We start from the raw sequence: 17,939 nt of genomic DNA, 5'->3' as shown, positions 1-17,939 counted from the left end.
AATCCAGTAAGACCCCATTGACTCTCTAGTGCTTTATTAAACCAAGATCCAGCTGAGTTAGTCTAATTTTTCCCTGTGATTCAAGGAGTTTTAATGTCTCTGATTTGTCACCTGTGTATTATATATCATTGTTTTTTCCTCATCTAATCTCTCAGGACAGACTGTAAAGGCTAGAATTATGATGAATCACCTTTGTATCCTAGATGTCTAGTATAGTACCTGTATGTAACTAAGTCTGCAGAAATAAATGTTGAAGAATAAATAAATAACCATTTCTAGTGCATTAATATCTGTCACTTATAAAGCACTTATACGTTCTTGGCATACAACTGACTGAATACTGCAGGTGGACAGAAATGTAAGTTTAAAAAGCAGAATAATAAGATGAAAATGTTACTGATATGAATGATGGATATTTCTCAGTTTTAAATATGGACAATGTCCTCTTTATGTGGCTATACAGATGATACCCCTGAAATTTAAATTACTTTTTAGGAGATGGAGTTGAAGGGAGTATGTGAGACCTGCTCACTTTTGCAAGCAAGCTATTCTCCAACTCTCTTTGGAATCTTTGGGGTTGTCACAGACCAGGAAACGAGGAAATTTTTGACGTCCTATTTGTTTCTCTCTTTGGTCCATTTGCTAAGGAGGGATGATAAACTGTCACAGAATTGCCATCCCTGTCCAAATTATTTTTCCTTTGGGTCTCTATGAAGATGAATAAAACATTTTCTAAAAAGATTGAAGCAAGTTAGGTTTCAGCTTTATCAAATACAGTTTCTCTGACAAAGTTTCGTCTGTCTTCTGATGGATTACTGGTACCAGCTAGTAGCATCAGCTCATCTGTAAGCTTGGGGAGCTCACACCAGGAAAGACACAAAACCAACAACCAAACAAACAGAAAAACGGATTTTCTATGATTCATTAAAATGTTTTCATTGTAAGTTTTGATCTTCACTGAGTGTGGAATTCTCTTAGGAAGTAAAGGTGAGCTGCTTTATTGTCTGGCAAAACATCTGTTTGATTTTGCCACTGAGTAGCCCCTAAAGAGAATACAGTATTTACAAACAAGGCTTCTGGCATGTTCTCCTATACTTCCCTGCCCTCTCACAGTTCCAAACGCCTCTTAAAATAGCTTTGCAAGTGCCTTCCCAACATTCCCCAGGAGGACATCACGTTCCCAGTGTAAGTGACAGTGGTCTGGGAGCACATTCTATCACCTAATTGTGAATTTCTCTGGACTATGAAATGCTCAGTGTCTCAGAAAACACCAGTTCCTCAACTCACCACCAATTGCTTCTCCTCTCCACTTTCCCCTGATAAAAAAAACAAAGCAAAAAAGACAACCAAAAAAAAAAAAGGCATTTCATTTTGAAAACATTTGTGGCAAAGCTGATTACATTTATGGTTATCAAGACTTTAGGATGAAGTAATCTGCTATTTGGAAGAAAAACACTTTGACAGAATTAGGAGAGATGACATCAAAATACAGCTTTCTAATTTGTCTTTTTTTCTTACTCTAAAGACATTGCACCGACAATTTTTGCAAATTTGGCACTCAACGTAACAACAGTTTCCTAATGACCTTATGAATTGGGGAAGCAAAAGAAAGAAGCAGATTTTGATGTCGTTTTATAAAAGAGTTCATCCATCATACTTTCTTCAGCTTTTGAAGTTGTCATACATCTCCAGGGAACAAACTCATTGTGTAATTAGTTTTCAATTATTCTCAATCATGTAAAGTTGCAAGATTAAGTTGATATATTTTTATGAGCATCAACATTATTTTTTAAAAATACATTACTCCAAGTAGATACTGCAATGATTAATGAAAACCGTAATCATTTACAGGCAATTCAGTAGGAAAAATGACTAGATTATATTTCCAGAATATCTGGAAAGCAAGAAAGTAGATGCTTTCAAGATTAGAGTAACTCATTGAACCAGGACTGATTCTCAGCAGGGACCCAAAGAACAATACAATGGCCAACACATGTTCTGATAGGTTGGCGTCATTTCATACCTGTCATTAAAGTTTTGACAGTCGTTCATGTTTGAATCCAGCCTTTCCAACAAAATCTTACCACTAAATTGTAAGATCCCTTTGTAAAACATCAGGGAAACAGAAGAGGAGAGGTGAAAAACAGAATCAAAAGTCCCACACAAACCAGAAAGAATAACAAAGAGTTTTTATAGCCTCATATCTTTCTTAGAAGGAATAAAAGTCTAAGATTGAAAATAATCATGTGGAACCTTCCATAGAAGTATTCATTGTAGGGTGATGAAACTGATAATGGGTTGTCAAGGTGTTCAGACTCAAAATCTTGTTTCTATCACCTCTGATCACTGTCACCCACATAATAAGCTACGACTGTTTTTACCCTTAGTAAGTCTCCTCACTATAAAATAAAGGCATCAGACTAGATGATGTTGGACACCCCACTAAATCTTTAAATTCATGAAGGTGAAGATATTAAGGGTAAACTAACAATGACACAACTGTCTCCAAACTGAATATACTTATCCACTACTTTGTACTGCCTGAAACTGTAGTACCCTTTGGGAGACACCGGAGGCTGAAGACAGGGAAAGATGCCAAAACCTTCTCTTTCTTAGCTCCCTAGAAGGTGGTAAAGACAAGTGGAAGATCCCCACTGCTAGGGAGCTTAGGTCCACTGTAACTGTTAAGGCGGAAGTAGTGCTATTAGGAGGGAACGCTAAGCCCTACGTAAGAGAGCAGATGAAAGTGGGCACCTAAGTGTAGTACTTCTCCTTCCTCTTTTGAGTAAGGCTAAGGCTATTGCATGGCAAGTTATCCAGAATGTTACTTAGTTTCATGAGGTATATTATTCTTCATCTTTGTTCATTTATCTTTTACATTGGGTCAAGTAAAAAGAGGAAACTGTACTAAATCCATCCCTAATATGGAAAAAAATATACTGTTTAAATCATATGCAATGTTTAGCTGGCTAAAATTTCTTTTAACATATATAATATGCATAAACAAAAAAGTCTGGTCTCTTTAAAAGTTCATGTGTTTCAGATTAATTAGATTCAGCTTAAACAAAATAATATTACTATATACCTATAAGCATGGCCTAGAGGAAATTTTGCTCAGGCTTAGATAAAATATTGGTTTCGAAAGTGGAAACATTTATCAGAAAGGAAGTTTTATTTTCAAAGAAAAATTTTACCTAGAAAGAGTTTCTTTGAGCTATTTCAGAAAAGAATAACTTGGTATTATGAAACCAACAGAAGAAGCAGATTGGGGTAGTAGGAAACTTGGAACTCTTAGCAGACTACTAGCATAAAGTATCATTAAATAAACATTTATTGAGCTCTGCTATGTGCCAAGAATAGAGGCAGGCATCAAATTAAATGCTGAGAAGAAGGAGGGGGAAGGAGGAGGAGAAAGGAAGAGGAGAAGGAAGGTGAAGAGGGGGAGGAGGAGAAAGGGGAGGAGGAGGAAAGGAGGGAATACAAGTCCCATCCTTATGGAGCAGGTTTCTTTTAATGAAACCGGAGAATATCAAAAGAATTTCGTTGTATAAAGGAGTTGAATATAAGGTATGAGTGTAAGAAAAAGAGTAGGTCCATGTGAAGAGGTTAAATTGTCAAGTTAAATAAGTGGGTTCCATTAGCTTCCGTGTGTAAAGCCGGTGTCTAAATAGCTGGAGGGACTAGACCAATATTCAAACAGTATCAGTTTCCTAAAGGCAGAGGATAGAGAAAACACCTCAGAGGAGTACTAAATAACCTCTTAGGACTTCCCTTACTTCTCAAATAGGAACAAGAATACTCTGTCTGCTATTGGTAAAACAAAAAAGATTTATGGTGTTTCATTTAAAGGTTATTTAGGGGTCAGTATGGTCTTGTATAAAATGGTCTTTCAACTAGGTTTTCAGTTTTTTAACTTAGCTTCGTCATGGCCATGGCTGCTGAAGATTGGAAGATGATGTGAGAAAGAGAAGTGGAAAGTAAACAGCCCTGTGATACTTTTTCCTCTCCTCTTCTTGAATTTACACACTCAGAGAAATGGAAGACTTGTCCAAACTTGGTAAACAAACCACTTAAATCTTTCAACAGAGAGAAGTGAAAGATTTTTGTTGTCTGAATTTAAAAAATCATGTAAAAGATATAATCACAGGACAGTAAAGACAGTTAAATAAAAACTACAAGATGCTAAGAAACAATGCTCTTTTCTAAGTACTGAAATAGGGATATGGTGGGTAAAAGGAAGATGAAAAAGAGAATTAAAATATTCAGAGCAAGAGTTCTGTGACCAGTTTTAGAAAGTTCTAGAGCTTAAGAATATGGAAATGTAAGATTAGAGAAAATACAGAATAAGAATAAAATAATATAATGGCAAAAAGATAAAATATTTCTCTAATGCCTGGCTAAAATTTATCTTCAAGGAGCATGGCAAAACATTTACTGATTTAATGAAAATCCCAAAGAAAAATGAATGCAATGGACTGTCATTCAGTGCTAAAAAGAAGGGAACTATCAAGCCATGAAAAGACATGGAGGAACCTGAAATGATTTGAATTTACACACCAGGTGAAAGAAAGTTGTTACTAAGTGAAAGAAGTCATTCTAAAAAACTACATACTGTATGATTTCCATTACATGACAGTCCGTAAAGGCAAACTATAGTGACAGTAAAAAAATCAGTGGTTGTCAGGAGTTAAGGTAAAGAGGGTACTAGATGGAAGGGGCACAGAGGCTTTTTAGGGCAGTGGAAATACTTCGTATGACGCTACATGCATACAGTGGCATCTACACACCATTATACACTTGTCCAAAGTGTATAATTTCATTATACACTTTACTTGACCCTATGTAAAAGATAAATGAACAAAGATGAAGAATAATATACCTCATGAAACTAAGTAACATTCTGGATAATTTGCCATGCAATAGCCTTAGCCTTACTCAAAAGGGGAAGGAGAAGTACTACACTTAGGATATCCCTTAGGACATCAGGGAATGCAAAACACCAAGCAGGAACCCTAATGTAAACTATGGGCTCTGGTGATACTGATGTGTCAATGTAGTTCATCAGTTGAAACAAATGTATCACCCTGGTGGGGGAGGTTGATAGTGGAAGGGAGTAGGTGTGTGTGGCCAAAAGGTTTGTGGAAACAGTTCTTCTCAATTTTGCTGTGAAATTAAAACTGGCCTAATAAATAAAGTCTATTAAAAAAACTATTGCAGCAAGAAAAAAGTTCTTTCAATAATTATATATAGTAACAGAAAAAAAGCTAATTGAATTTTAGATAACTGACCTCAGTATCAAATTTCATTTTCACATGTATTAGAAAAGTAAAGTAAGAACACTCAGGAATTTGGGAGAAATAATAATTTTAAAATGTAGTCAAATGTTTACTGCAAGTGAAATGAGTAAGTCACACTAATATAATTAAAATATGCAAACCAAACAGGAATGACCTTTAGCAAGTCTGACTAATATTTGGTGCAGGGATTTCAATGATCTGGATTCCCAAGTCTTAGGGGATAAACTGAATGAATTTAGAGTCACCAGCAATTATTTCTGAAAGTGCATCTCAGACACCAAGAGATGCCAAAATATAGGAACAGGGGCAATAGCTATTAAAGGAGAAGAGAGCAAGGCTGCCAATAATTGCCAATACTCTAGATCCCATATCTACTCAAATAACGGAATTAAACCGGACCAGATAATGTAACAAACCTTACGCACTAAGATAAACTACAGAGAGGCAAGAGCAATTGTAGCTGAGGAATGGAAGTGGAAAAAAAAAAAAAAGATCCAAGAGGAATGGACCACGGGAACTTGCACTGTGATGAAGAAGCTAGAATAAGCTGGTGAATAGCAAAGGGAAGTCATTTGACAATCTTGTTTTTTTCCATGAAAACGACCCCTGTGGTTCAAACTGAACATTTCAATGATAGGAAAATCTCATTTTATTTGGTTTGAATCTGAAAACTTGCTAAAAAATAAAGATGGCCGCCTTTCTTTCCTAATGCTAGATGATAAATTTATTTGAGTTTTCAGTAAATTCTTACAGAGATAGAAGCCAAGGTATCTCCTTATAAATGAGAGAAATTTAAAGAGGAATGCTAAGGATGTGAATTTCCTGGAGAATGTGTTATGTAACTAACAAACTGCGAGGGAGAGGAGTAATTATCACTTTAATTAATTAGGGCCCTGTTACAGCTCCCTTGTGAAAGATAATCCTTGATTAAAAGTGTCAGTATGTAAAAATATTGATGGATATTGAAATGTAAGAGTGTAAAATTTCAATTAATTGTGAAAAAGAAATTAGCTGGTATTATCATTTACCAATAGACAGTCATGATTTCCAGAAGATATGGGGGCATGCAAATAAATGGTTAGTTAACAATGGACATGTAAACAGGAACAGAATTATTCCAAGCAGGTTTATCCCTTAGGACATCTAGCCTCTTTGGCCTTTTGTTTGTGCATCTGCAATGCAGAAGTTAAGGTTAAGTAATGGCAATTGTTTTGCAGAGGAAGGAAATAGATATAACAGTATGAAATAGAAGGAGATCAAATAATGACATTTTACTGATACTTAATGTGCTCCTAATCAACAGAAATGTTGCAACATATATATGTTATATAAACATCAATAAATATTGTATGCCTTGGAAATTTCATACCTGAAAGCCTTGCTGAGACTTTTTCCACCTCTGTGCCTAGAAAGAGCTCCCAGGGAACTACGAAGGCTCAAGCACTTTTAAATTCAAATTATGCTAAGCCAGGAGGTTAGTTGCCAGGAGACGGATTCTAAACTTCACCTAAGACTGATTCCTTTACCATGAAGTCTGTTTTCATGACTTCATTTTCTGAACACTGACTAGAAGTGAGACTTGCTTCTATTTCTTTTTCTTCTCTCTCTCTTTTTCCTTAGCCTTATCAGAATTAGATGCCAAATAATATAGTGAGACATCCTCTGAAAGAACTGCCTGTGGTATAGTAAACCAAAACAAAAAACATTAAAAACTGATCCTTGACCTTAGATGTGGAAATAATGCTGAGCCACATACTCACTCTTAGACCTGGAATAAGTTGTTTAGTGCCAACAAGCCAAGGTTTCAAGATTTAGAAAGAAAAAGGAATAAATTTACCACATCGGGTGGGCATGAGGTATAGAAACAATACATGTAAAGAAATGGCATAGGTTCTAAAATTTGGTAAACACTCAAAAACAGCAGCTGTCATTTCGTGGGTTTTGTTGCCATTATTATTGTCACAGAAGAGTATCTCACCCCAAATTCTGAAATTTCCCCTGATAAGGATATAACTAGTCATGGAAAATATCCAGTCAGGCTTATTTTAAAATAAAGCAAAACTGAGATTGCTTGTTTACTGTTGAATGATACCCAGTTGCCAGAGAGAATAGAAATTAAACCTATATCATCTACCCTTCCTCCTGCCTTCAGTACCTCCATCCAGCATAGCACAAAGAAAAATAAAGTCTTTATTATTTAGGCTTACATGCGAAGACATAACTGCCTACTCCACTGATAAAATCTCATAGAAAAGTAATTTTGAGGATAAAGCAAGAAAACAGTGGGCATATCTGGGAAACATGCTTTGGCCCTGGGGCTGCTCTTTATCTCCTCCCTAAAATGAAACCAAATGCCCTGATGCTCTCCAAAGAACACAATTAAGTAGAATTTTCTTATCACTTTCTATTTTCATGCTGGTTATGGTAGAAGCACTTCCCTTTGTAACAGTACCAAGGAAGGCAGAGTATTAGAAAATCTTCATCGTGTTCAACAATGTAAAACTGGTTGTGAAATGTATTTTTTTCCTCTACCAATCAAATTATTCTGTGCTTATCTTTTATAGAAAGGAAGAAAAATTAGGCTTCAGGTAATTATTTAGCTCACGATCACATTCCTCCTAAAGAGTTCCTTGGTAGTTAATTAAATAAGAAATAAGAAGCTTGTTTTCCAACATGATTCTGTCTTGTTTATTGGCTTGGCATGAATGAGGAGGTGAAGAACAGCTTATTTGCTTTATTCAAACAGAAGAATCATCAGCATGACTAAGGGTGAACAATAACATCAAGAAAAGTCATTATAACTTTCTTATTCCTAGAGGAGGTATCGTACCCGCCTGTTACTTGGGATCATCAGAATGCAACAACATTTTGCAACAATGACAGTGAAATGTATCAGCATTAACATTTAAGACAATTCTCTCACTTTCTCTAACTCCTCCACTAGAGTTGGGAGAGAAGAAGAGGAAGAAGTCCAGGTGCTTGATCCAGCTACATTAGTAATAAGAATCTACACAGAACACCAGATAGAAGAATGCAGAGAGGAGCTCTGGAATCATGAAGATATATATGATCTGTGAAGACATTAAACGAATGAAAGGAATTTAAGAAGGAAAAAAATAAGAAATAGAAAAGAAATCAAGTACTTATTTCTTAAGTAGCCGAGACTGATTTAACTCCAAGGACATATTGTATGCAAATGGGACTGTGTCCCATCTAAACACACAGGTATCTAGGTTTCCTCTACATTGAAAGATGTGCTTCTTAATCTATAGCTGTCTTCCTGAACTGTTATTCATTGTTCACACTAGAATTTGCCTAACAAATCAAAAAGTCTCCGGCTACAACAAAGCTCTGTGTCCGGGCCCTAATGGAAAATACATATAGTACTATTGGCAGCAATACATCCCATCTTCTTTCCTCCTTGATGCCTTTTATGTTCCAGTTCATCAATCTGTTATTTAAAATGTAGTCCTGTGATTTCCCACCTCAGTATCATGGAAGGGGCTTGTTAAAAATCTAGATTCCTGTCCCTAATTCCCAGCCTGACTCAATATCTTTACAAGAGGAATAAAGTGTCTCAGATACTCAACCTGTGAAGTAATCTCTTTTAAATGACTTCTTAGAAGATAGTAGTTATTTAAGTAATTCAGAATCTTATCATTTAAAGCACTATACCTGGTGACTATGAATATTGACTTTTGAAAAAGTGGGCCCAGTTCTGCCAAGAGGTCAATATTCAAGGATATTTAGGATTCTCAGCCTCAGAAAAGAGAGGTCCTGCTTTTCTGAGCCCAATAAATACAGATAGCTTCAAAAGACTGCCTCGCTACCACAGTTTTTGTTATGTATTTTGCACTAATCTTAAAAATGTAGATCCTCAGTTTTATTGTTGCTGTTGCTCATTGTCCATGTGCTGGAAATTTGAACTTAAACTAGCCCTCAGCCTATGAAGTTGCCTACAGTTTCTTTGATACAATAAAATGGAGGGGTACTGTGGGTATCTATGCGGTTGCACACTATGCAATAAAATAATAGTAAAATTATTTTGAAAATAGAAAGTGATTTTAAAAATTCCACTTAATTGTGTTATTTGGAAACATCAGGGCATTTGGTTTCGTTTTAAAGAGAAGACAGAAATACAAATGTAAGTGTATATTGCCATCGTTTATAAAATATGGCCTCTATTCTCACCTCATCTGTATCCCTAACAAGGTCTAGCTGTTACTCTACTACCAGCACCAGGTAAAACCATCCAAGTTGCCTAGCATTTTTATAAGTTAACTCCTTTGTAAATAATTTGTTTTTTAAAATAAAAACACCCATGGCTTCACCTTCCAAAACATGTTGCTATGAATAATAAGGGCTAAAAATGTCATTATTATTATATTGATTAGGTATATAAAAATAACAGGAATATACTGAGCACCTAGTGGGCACCAGGTGGTGCACATGGCTGTGAGAGATTAAATGAGATAGAGGATGCCAAATATTCATTAACTTCATCATATCATATCATACCTTTTCATGAGTATTATTATTAGTTTGAGGAATGGCTAGAGTATAAGTGTGAAGCTTATCATTGCCTGTTAGTATTATAATAATAATAAATTCCACGAAGAGGAGGAAGAGGAGGAGAATAAAGGGGAAATAAATATATTGGCTAGTATTTATTTAGCATGTACACTGTACCAGTCATTACACTAAGCTATGTGCATGGACTCTTTCCTTGTGCAGTTGGAGGATGAAGAAATGCCTGTGAGAAAGATGGCTGGCAAAACAGCTCTATGAGCTATGGAAGCTCTCACATGGGTTTGATCTCAGGGTTTATCCTAGACTGTTGAGAAACACTGAAGAATTTTAAACAGGAGAACGACATGTTCAGATTTGCATTTTAGAAAGGTCACTCTGGCAATGTGAGGAGTAGCTTGTACTAGAGAAAGACTGGAGAGTGGGAGACCGGTTAGAAGCATATGGCTCTGGTGATAGTTCATGTGAGAGGTGCGAAAGGTCTGAAAAGATGCCTGGATGGAAAGAGGGGGATGGATTCCAGGGAAGCCTCTGAGGGAACAGATTTAACCTGGGGTCTGATCAGAGGGCAGCAGTGGAATTTGGAATGAGAAAGAAAGAAGATATGTTTATAGCATATCAACCTCACTTCTAGTTTGCCATGTATTTAGGGATTAATAAAAATGTGCAGCTTGATATTATTATTCACACAATCATGTAAGTAAGAGTAAAATGTCTACGTTTCTCACCTAACAAATATCTCCACTCTTTCTTTCTCACACGTGTGTGTATGTGTGTATGTATATGTATATATGTATATATATTTTTTTCTTGCTGGATATATATATATAAAATTCATGTGTGTATGTGTGTGTATATATATGTATATATGTGTGTATATATGTATATATGTGTATATATGTATATATGTGTATATATATACACACATACACACACATGCATTTTTTACATATATATATATATTCAGCGAGAAAAATGTTTCCATTCTAAAGATAGAAGACTTCCATTTAGAAGTCTTAAAGACTTAAATGTGCAGAATATTCTATCAGACTATCCTCCCAGGGATATCTCGGTGGCATCTCTTTTTCTTCCATAAGAACATTTTCATAACAATGTTAAACCTGTAAGGGTATAAATATCCTTCCCACCCCTTTGCCATAACTGTATACATAGTAAACAACATTTGACATGCCCAGACAACAAATGTATTCTACTAATCTCTTTGCTTAAAAACATATTAATTCAAAGTCCTTCTTGCTTAGGTCCAGTTGAATTTTTGTTTGAAATTGAAATTCTCCCTAAGCTTTAAAACGGATGTCCTTGTCCTATCCAATCCAATGTGCTTCCAGTTATTGAACACCAGAGGGCATCATTCAGTGAAAGCTTGGATTTGGGAGGGAAGAGGGGAGAGAGGGGGGGCAGAGAGAGAGGGAGGGGGCATGGGGGAAGACAGAGAAAAAAAGAGAGACAGAAGGAATTCCATTACTAATGAAAGAAAATGAGAAAACTGAGTTTTTAATGTGTACCCTTATCTACCATGAAACATTACCATGGTAACAGCACCAGTTAAGATGATTGTATATTTAGGTCATAGTATAAAAGAAGGAGCTAGAACATGTGAAGAAAAAAAAAGAGAAATAAATAAAGTAAGACAAAGATATATAAAGAGTGGAAAGAGGCAAACCAACTGGAACCTACCTCATTCTTTGCTAATAGCAGTTTACAAAGTAACATTATACTTTTCAAAGCACATGTGGATAATAAATACTAATTAAAAGTAAATGGGGCCATTGAAATTCAGAATCTTAAGTGCCAACAATCTTATAGAAAAAGAGAACTCATTTAGCATGAAAAAATGGAGAGACAACTAGACTGGGATTGGGATGTGTGTGTTCTTATGCAGTTCTTGGTTAGCTGTGTCACCTTGAAAAAGTCTCTTGATCTGCTTCCTATCATGAACTCAGCTGAATTATATCAAAATTATCTTTTATTACTATGCATCAGACAAAAGAACTTCTGTTTAATAATGTCTTAGTATTGCTGAGAGGTGAAAATGGCATCTGCCAAAATTTTGGTGCCCTTGTTTACCTCTGCCAGAGGCAATCACTGACTAAACAAGACAAGCACGTGCCAACTAAGAACCTACTCAGCACTGCATCTTCTTTGCTTAAGGTTTGGAGGATCTAACAAAAACATGCAAAGTTGTATTAACAGATGGGGAGAACATCATTGAACTTCTGAATGCCATGGTTTTGTTTTCCCCAAACACAGGGAAAACAAGTGCCACAACTATTTATAGTGAACCGATTGACACACTATAAGAATTAAGACAGTGGAGTCCAACAAGCTTGTGTTTGAATCCAGGGGCTGCAACTTACTAGCTGTATGATCTCGGGTCATTACCAGACCCCTCTGAATGCTGATTTCTTCCTGTAGAAAATAACGTCTACTACATAGGATTGTTGCAAAGATAAAATGAGAAAATTGATTGCTGTATTAACTCATTCAAAAGAGATTTAATATGTTTCTTAGGTATGTCTGGCTGTATTTTAAGCAGTGAGGCTAAAGCAACTGACAAAACAGAAAATATCATATGGGAAGATGCTTAGAATAATGCCAAGGACTTAGAATACACTCAGCAAAAATACCTGCCTAAGGAAAGGTGACTTGCATCTCTTTCCCCACATACCACCTCCACCACATAGGCCAGGTGAGCTGTGGGATATGCAATCAGTATACTTATGCCATTTTTCTTAAATGAGAGAAGTCCTGATGCCTGCCCAATGAACCAAAGGTGGACAGAGTGGGTACAGGAAGCAAAAGCCAGTTGTTAGTAGTCACAAGGTGGACATTGGTGGCTTTCGATACATAGGAGTCTATTGGGAACTATGCCACGGAGAGTCCATGTCATAAAATCTCAAGCAAGTCAAATATAAGTTTAAATAAAGAAAACCAATTCTTCAAGAGAACTGTGTGGCAAAATGTTTCTGTCAGTCTCTGTCCTATTGAGTAAAGTGGGAAAAGTTTAAGACAGGATTGAGAATGGTGTCTGGGTAGTCTTGTGAAGATAATAGAAAGGGTTCGCTCACATGCATATTCTAAACAAAGGCTGACATCAGTGATGGAGGTTGAATCCAGCACGATTATTGATATACCTACAGATTCTTGTCCTCATTTTTCTCTCTCCCATTCCGTCTTCATTTCCCTTTTGTTCTAATTTCTTCTCTTCTCCCTCTTTTGTACTTGTTTTAACTTTACTTATTGTTGTGGGTCAGAGAGACATAGGACTCCTAATTAGCCAGCCTAACTTCCATTGAAGACAGTGTCATTCATGCTTTTTGTGCCTTCCCTACCTGCCAGCAGTCTGGGACTGTTTTCTTTGGACCTCTGAAACCACTCATTCCTATTGGCCCTGGGGAATGGCTGCTCTGGAATTGGAATTGGAAAATTGTCCAGTAAAGACACATCTGGATGCTTGACTATCTGGACTGTCTGGGCAATGAAGGGGATAGGGTCAAATTTAGAGCAATATGTGTTTTTTTTTGTTTGTTTTTTTAACATGAAGACAACAGTCTCAGCCTCCCAAAATTGAAGGACCATGGGAACTCACTCCAAAGGGACTTTTACCAGTATTTCACCTGCTAGTTCTTTCCACATCTGACTCTGAAGTTAGTTGAGAGCTGAAAACATGCTCTTTGGGTTCCCTTTTACTGAAACTATGACAGTATTCAAATCCACATATTTGCTCACTCCAATTCGCCTCCAGGCACCCTCAAGCACCCTTCTACAAACAAACATGCCTCTTCATTTTATAGGAAAATGAAGCATCTTTCAGACAGTCTAGCCCTGGGAATTTGGAGTCCCAAAACTTTCCCCCATTCCTACCCCACCTCATTCACAGAGCTTTATTTTAAAATGGTAAACAGATTTGGCTGGAGTTCTCACCTCTTTTTAGGGTCAGGTTAAATTTTTTAAGTTTTAATTGGCATTATTGTCTAGCCCAGGAAAGCAAATAGAGTCAATAGGAAGTTGCTTATCCATTGTATTGCTGCAACTGGAACACATTATTGATAATAGTAGTAACAAGAATAATTCACCTGGCATTAATTTATTACTTCTGAGTCCTCAGCTGCCAAGCCTGCAAAGCTGGGACATTGTTGGCACAAAATTCTTCCATTCGTTTGACAAGTCTCAAAAGTCCACTTTCTGAACTGCAGCCGAATACAGTTCCCAGCTTAAAATTGTCTCTTGGCCAAGTCAATTGTTCTTACTTCTGTGATCATCAGTGCCTTTATTATTAGCTCCCCAACAATGGCACAGGTATGCCTGTTTGTGGCTTCTGTTTAAAAATACCATCATCTCTTTTTTTCTTATCAGTGAAAATGCATATATTTCCTATCATATGGTTGCGCATATTTACCGATTGCTCACAAAGTGCAATGCGCGGCCTTTGCCGCACAATCCCGAGTTCCTTACTCTGGAGTTTATTAAAAGCTTCATTTTGAGAGCCCTCTCATTGGGAGACGCCAGGATTGCCAGAAGCGAACAGAAGCGCTGGCGCATCCCAGCACCAGGCATCGAACTTCCCTGGGCAGCATGGAGAAAAGCTGCCGCCCGCGGGTGGGCTCCTGGCGGGGACGCCCAGCGGCGGGGCGGGGCGAGACGCGGGCGGCCTGCAGCGCTGCAGCCGCAGGAGCCCTCAGGGCTCCGCACAGCCCGGCCCGTTTTCCCCAGAGCCTCCCTCCCCTCATGCCTAACCCCAATTCCAGTTTTCCTCAGGCCTTTCGGGTTGCCCCAGGGTTTCTCTCTGGAGTCTAGGCTGACTTCCCCTCTCCACCCGCAGAGCCCTGCGTGGGCCATGGCCATGACCCTGGCGGTGGCTGCAGGCGTCCCGGGCTGTGGAGCAGGGGCTGCGCGCCGGACCGCTGGAGGGTGTGTGGCACAGCGTGGGGACTGGTCGCTGTGTGCTTGTGTCGCTGGCTGCGTGTACTAGGGGATGGGCAAATCACACGGCTGCCACATACCCACTGCCACCCAGCGCTAAGAAAAGAGCAGGAAAAGCAAAACAAACAAAAAAGAAAAGAAGACAGGGAAATAGAAAGTCGATGTGGGGGATTCCGGAGCTTGAGGAGTGGGAGGCGCCGCGCTCTTCTTGGCTCGCGGCGCCTGGGCTGGCAGACTTGGAGCCCTGGGTGGCCGCAGTCACAGACGTGCTGTGGCGGTGAACTGACTTAAAGACGCGGGAGGGCGGCCTGGGTGAAATATCCACCGACAGTTCTGCTGGCTTTACGCGTTTACCTCCAATTCTCTGTTCTCCTCCAGCCTCTCTGCCCCTGGCGAACCTCCCTGCTGGTATTTCCGTACATGCAAGAGCCTTGGCATCATCGCCAGGGACTGGCGGGTCGGTGGACTCAGCCTGGGACAATTCTGTGTCTCAGGGCAGCCTCGAGGACGGCAATGGGCAGGAAGATAGAGAAAGGGATGCGGATGCTGGAGGCGGACGGAGGCAAAGGGTGTGCCGCCGTGTGTGTCAATAATTCTGGGGAATTTTCACCTCTCCCAGACGAGTCTCTGCTTACCCCGCGAGGGGCCCCAGGGGCGCCGGGCAGCGCGCACAGGTGGAATTTCTGCGCGTCTACCGGCACCAGGCATGGACCGCACCTGTCCGGGTCCGAGAGCTACAAGTTAGCGGCGATTGCCTGGGACCTCAGGTGCGGACTCCAAGGGACATTGCGGGCGGGGAGGGGTGCAGCGGTCCCCAGTCTACGACCCCGGGGACTGCCGGGGCGGTTCAGGACCCATTGTGAGTTAGGTGGCGAAGCCCAGGCACTGTCTGGTACCTCATGAGCTTCGGGCTGAGACCTTGTCCCCCAGCCACGGCGGACAGTCCAGCTCCTGCGCGGGGCTCAAATAGGATGGGATTGCAGAATGCTTCCCTCTCCTTTGTCTTGGGACCCTTTCCCCCATTCTAATTGCTTCTCCTCCTTGGCCATGACCTGGAGACCACAATGGGAAACCTCTCCAGCGCCCAAGGGCTGCTCCGAAAGCGGAGCCGGGGGACAGCTCGGAGCCCGGGCGAGCCGGGCCTCCATCCCACACGCACAGAAGACGCGGTCAGACCCCAGCAGGAAGGAACCTGAGGGGCGGGAGGGACGAAGCTCTCCTTGTCTTGTCCATGGCTGCATCTGGAGTGGGTGGCGGGAGGGGGGTCAGCAACAGTAGAGGGAATGGGGGGCTGGAATAGGGAGCGACGCCGGGACAGCGCAGCTCCCAGGCTGCTTTCGCCACATTCGGCTGGACTCAGTGACCGTCGGAATCGTAGGGGTACCTCGCCTCGCGCTGTGCCTCGTTTGCCCCTTCCTTTCAGACCCGCCATCACTGCTCGCAACCCTCCAAGCCCCAGGATCCAAAGTTTCCGTTTGAGAATCTGCACGTGGGGAGGACCTCCCTCCAATTCCCCCAAGCCCCGACCCCTGAGCCTCCGGTTTGGGGAGATATGAAGGGAGAGACCCCCTGGTGCCAGGGCCCTTGGAGTGGGTAAGCGGAGAGCTGCACAGCGCGGAGCCCTTACCTGTCGCTGGTTTCGCTCCAGTTGCCTCCCCGGCTGCGAGGTGGTGGAGGCTTGAAGGAGCGAGGAGTCCTTTGTGGGTTCAGGGCCGATCCGCTCGGGCTGGAGCTGCGCACCGCTTAGAGTCCGAGGCCAGCTGCCGGTTCTCTTTCTCCCTTGATCTTGCAAAAGAAAAGGAAAAGATTAGTTGATGCCGAGACACTGTAGGGGTGGGGCGGGAGAGGCGGGAGAGGCGGGAGAGAACCGACCCCAAGGCTCTGGCGAGAGCTGCGGGGCTGGCGCGCGCGCAGGCAGAGTCACGCACCCCACACTCGTCTCAGCCACTTGGCTAGTCTGTGACCTGTTCGTGGTTTAGACTGGAGTTAAATTGACGCTGCCCCCGCCCTCCACGCCAAACCACTAAAGGAGAAGCAAACAAGACTTTCAAACCTGGCTTTCACGAAGAGCCTGGAGACCAAAATAGAATGGAGACCTGGATGCCTCGGCGAGCTGGGCTGGATTCATTTCTTCACCAAAGTGCTTGGGGAAGTAGGAATTAGTTTTGGGAGGCAACACCTATTCGGGTACCTCGGCGATTTCCTGGTGAAATCTGCGATTTCCAGGCTCTGGCCAACCCGCAGCCTGGAGTGTGTGAGTGTGTGTGTGTCTGTGTGTGTGTGTGTGTGTGTGTGCCCGCGCGCGCTCCCTAGGTCTTTGCGCCCGGGCGCCTTTAGTACAGCAGGAGAGCGTGTCTGTATTCGTGCGTGTGTGTTCGATTAGCTGCAATGGGCGGACAATTTCTGGAGAGAACATTTACAATTTTCTTTCAGTATGACAGGATTAGTTGCTGTTGAAGGCGCTCCTCCAATGAAATCTTCTGTGCTCTCTGATTTGGCGGTTCTTCTGAGCAAATATGACAGCCTTTTCTCCAGGCTCTTTTTCGCTCCTCTCCATTTCCATCCCCAGAGCCCAGCTCTCCATCTGCAATTTCTACATCAGAACCACCCCCAACCCCGAGTCCCTTCCCTGCAAGTGTGTGAGTGCTACAAAGGTGACATGGCATATTGGGAAGAACGCAGTATTGCTTTTTGTTTGTCGGAGATACTTAAGCCCAGTTTTTCCAGGTGGGAAAATGTTAGACTAAATCCACTATGCTTTGTAAATATATAATTGTGCTGAACTATTCACAGATTGTTTATTTCTTTGGAGCTTTGACAAATGTATCCGAAGGAGAAGTAATTTTTTTCTCTTACTTTAAATATGAGCCAGTGACCATGTTTTCTTCAGCTAATGGGCAGTAGACTACAGAATATATCTATATCTATATCTGTATCTATATCTATATTCAGAATATGTGTATATCCAGAATATATATATCTAGAATATATATATATATGTCCAGGATATATATATCCAGAATATATATATATATCCAGGATATATATATCCAGAATATATATATGTCCAGAATATATATATATCCAGAATATATGTATTATATATATATATCTCGAATATATGTGTATATATATATATATATCTCCAAAATATATATATGTTTGATGCTT

The 17,939-nt window shown here is 40.4% G+C and overlaps 1 protein-coding gene across 4 annotated transcripts in view; it reads right to left on the bottom strand.

The window, feature by feature from the left end:
• CHRM2 (cholinergic receptor muscarinic 2) overlaps positions 1-17,641 on the bottom strand; it is a 151,397-nt gene extending 133,756 nt beyond the window's left edge. For 2 of the 4 annotated variants that reach the window (XM_034965041.3, XM_034965042.3), the window contains exons 1-2: positions 16,822-17,641; positions 16,396-16,553 (exon numbers count right to left, since the gene is read on the bottom strand). The gene's annotated coding sequence lies outside the window, so the exon portion shown is untranslated. Of the gene's footprint in view, positions 1-7,979; positions 8,369-14,326; positions 15,486-16,395; positions 16,554-16,821 lie in introns of those variants that run through there. The other 2 variants (XR_001338351.5, XR_004672663.3) reach the window with 2 other exon arrangements.
• Between the last annotated feature and the right edge of the window lie 298 nt (positions 17,642-17,939).

The sequence above is a fragment of the Pan paniscus genome, chromosome 6, assembly GCF_029289425.2.
Source record: "Pan paniscus chromosome 6, NHGRI_mPanPan1-v2.0_pri, whole genome shotgun sequence".
Classification (NCBI taxonomy): Eukaryota; Metazoa; Chordata; class Mammalia; order Primates; family Hominidae; genus Pan; species Pan paniscus.
The sequence above is the reverse complement of the archived record's forward strand: the minus strand, read 5'-3'. Positions and strand labels throughout refer to the sequence as shown.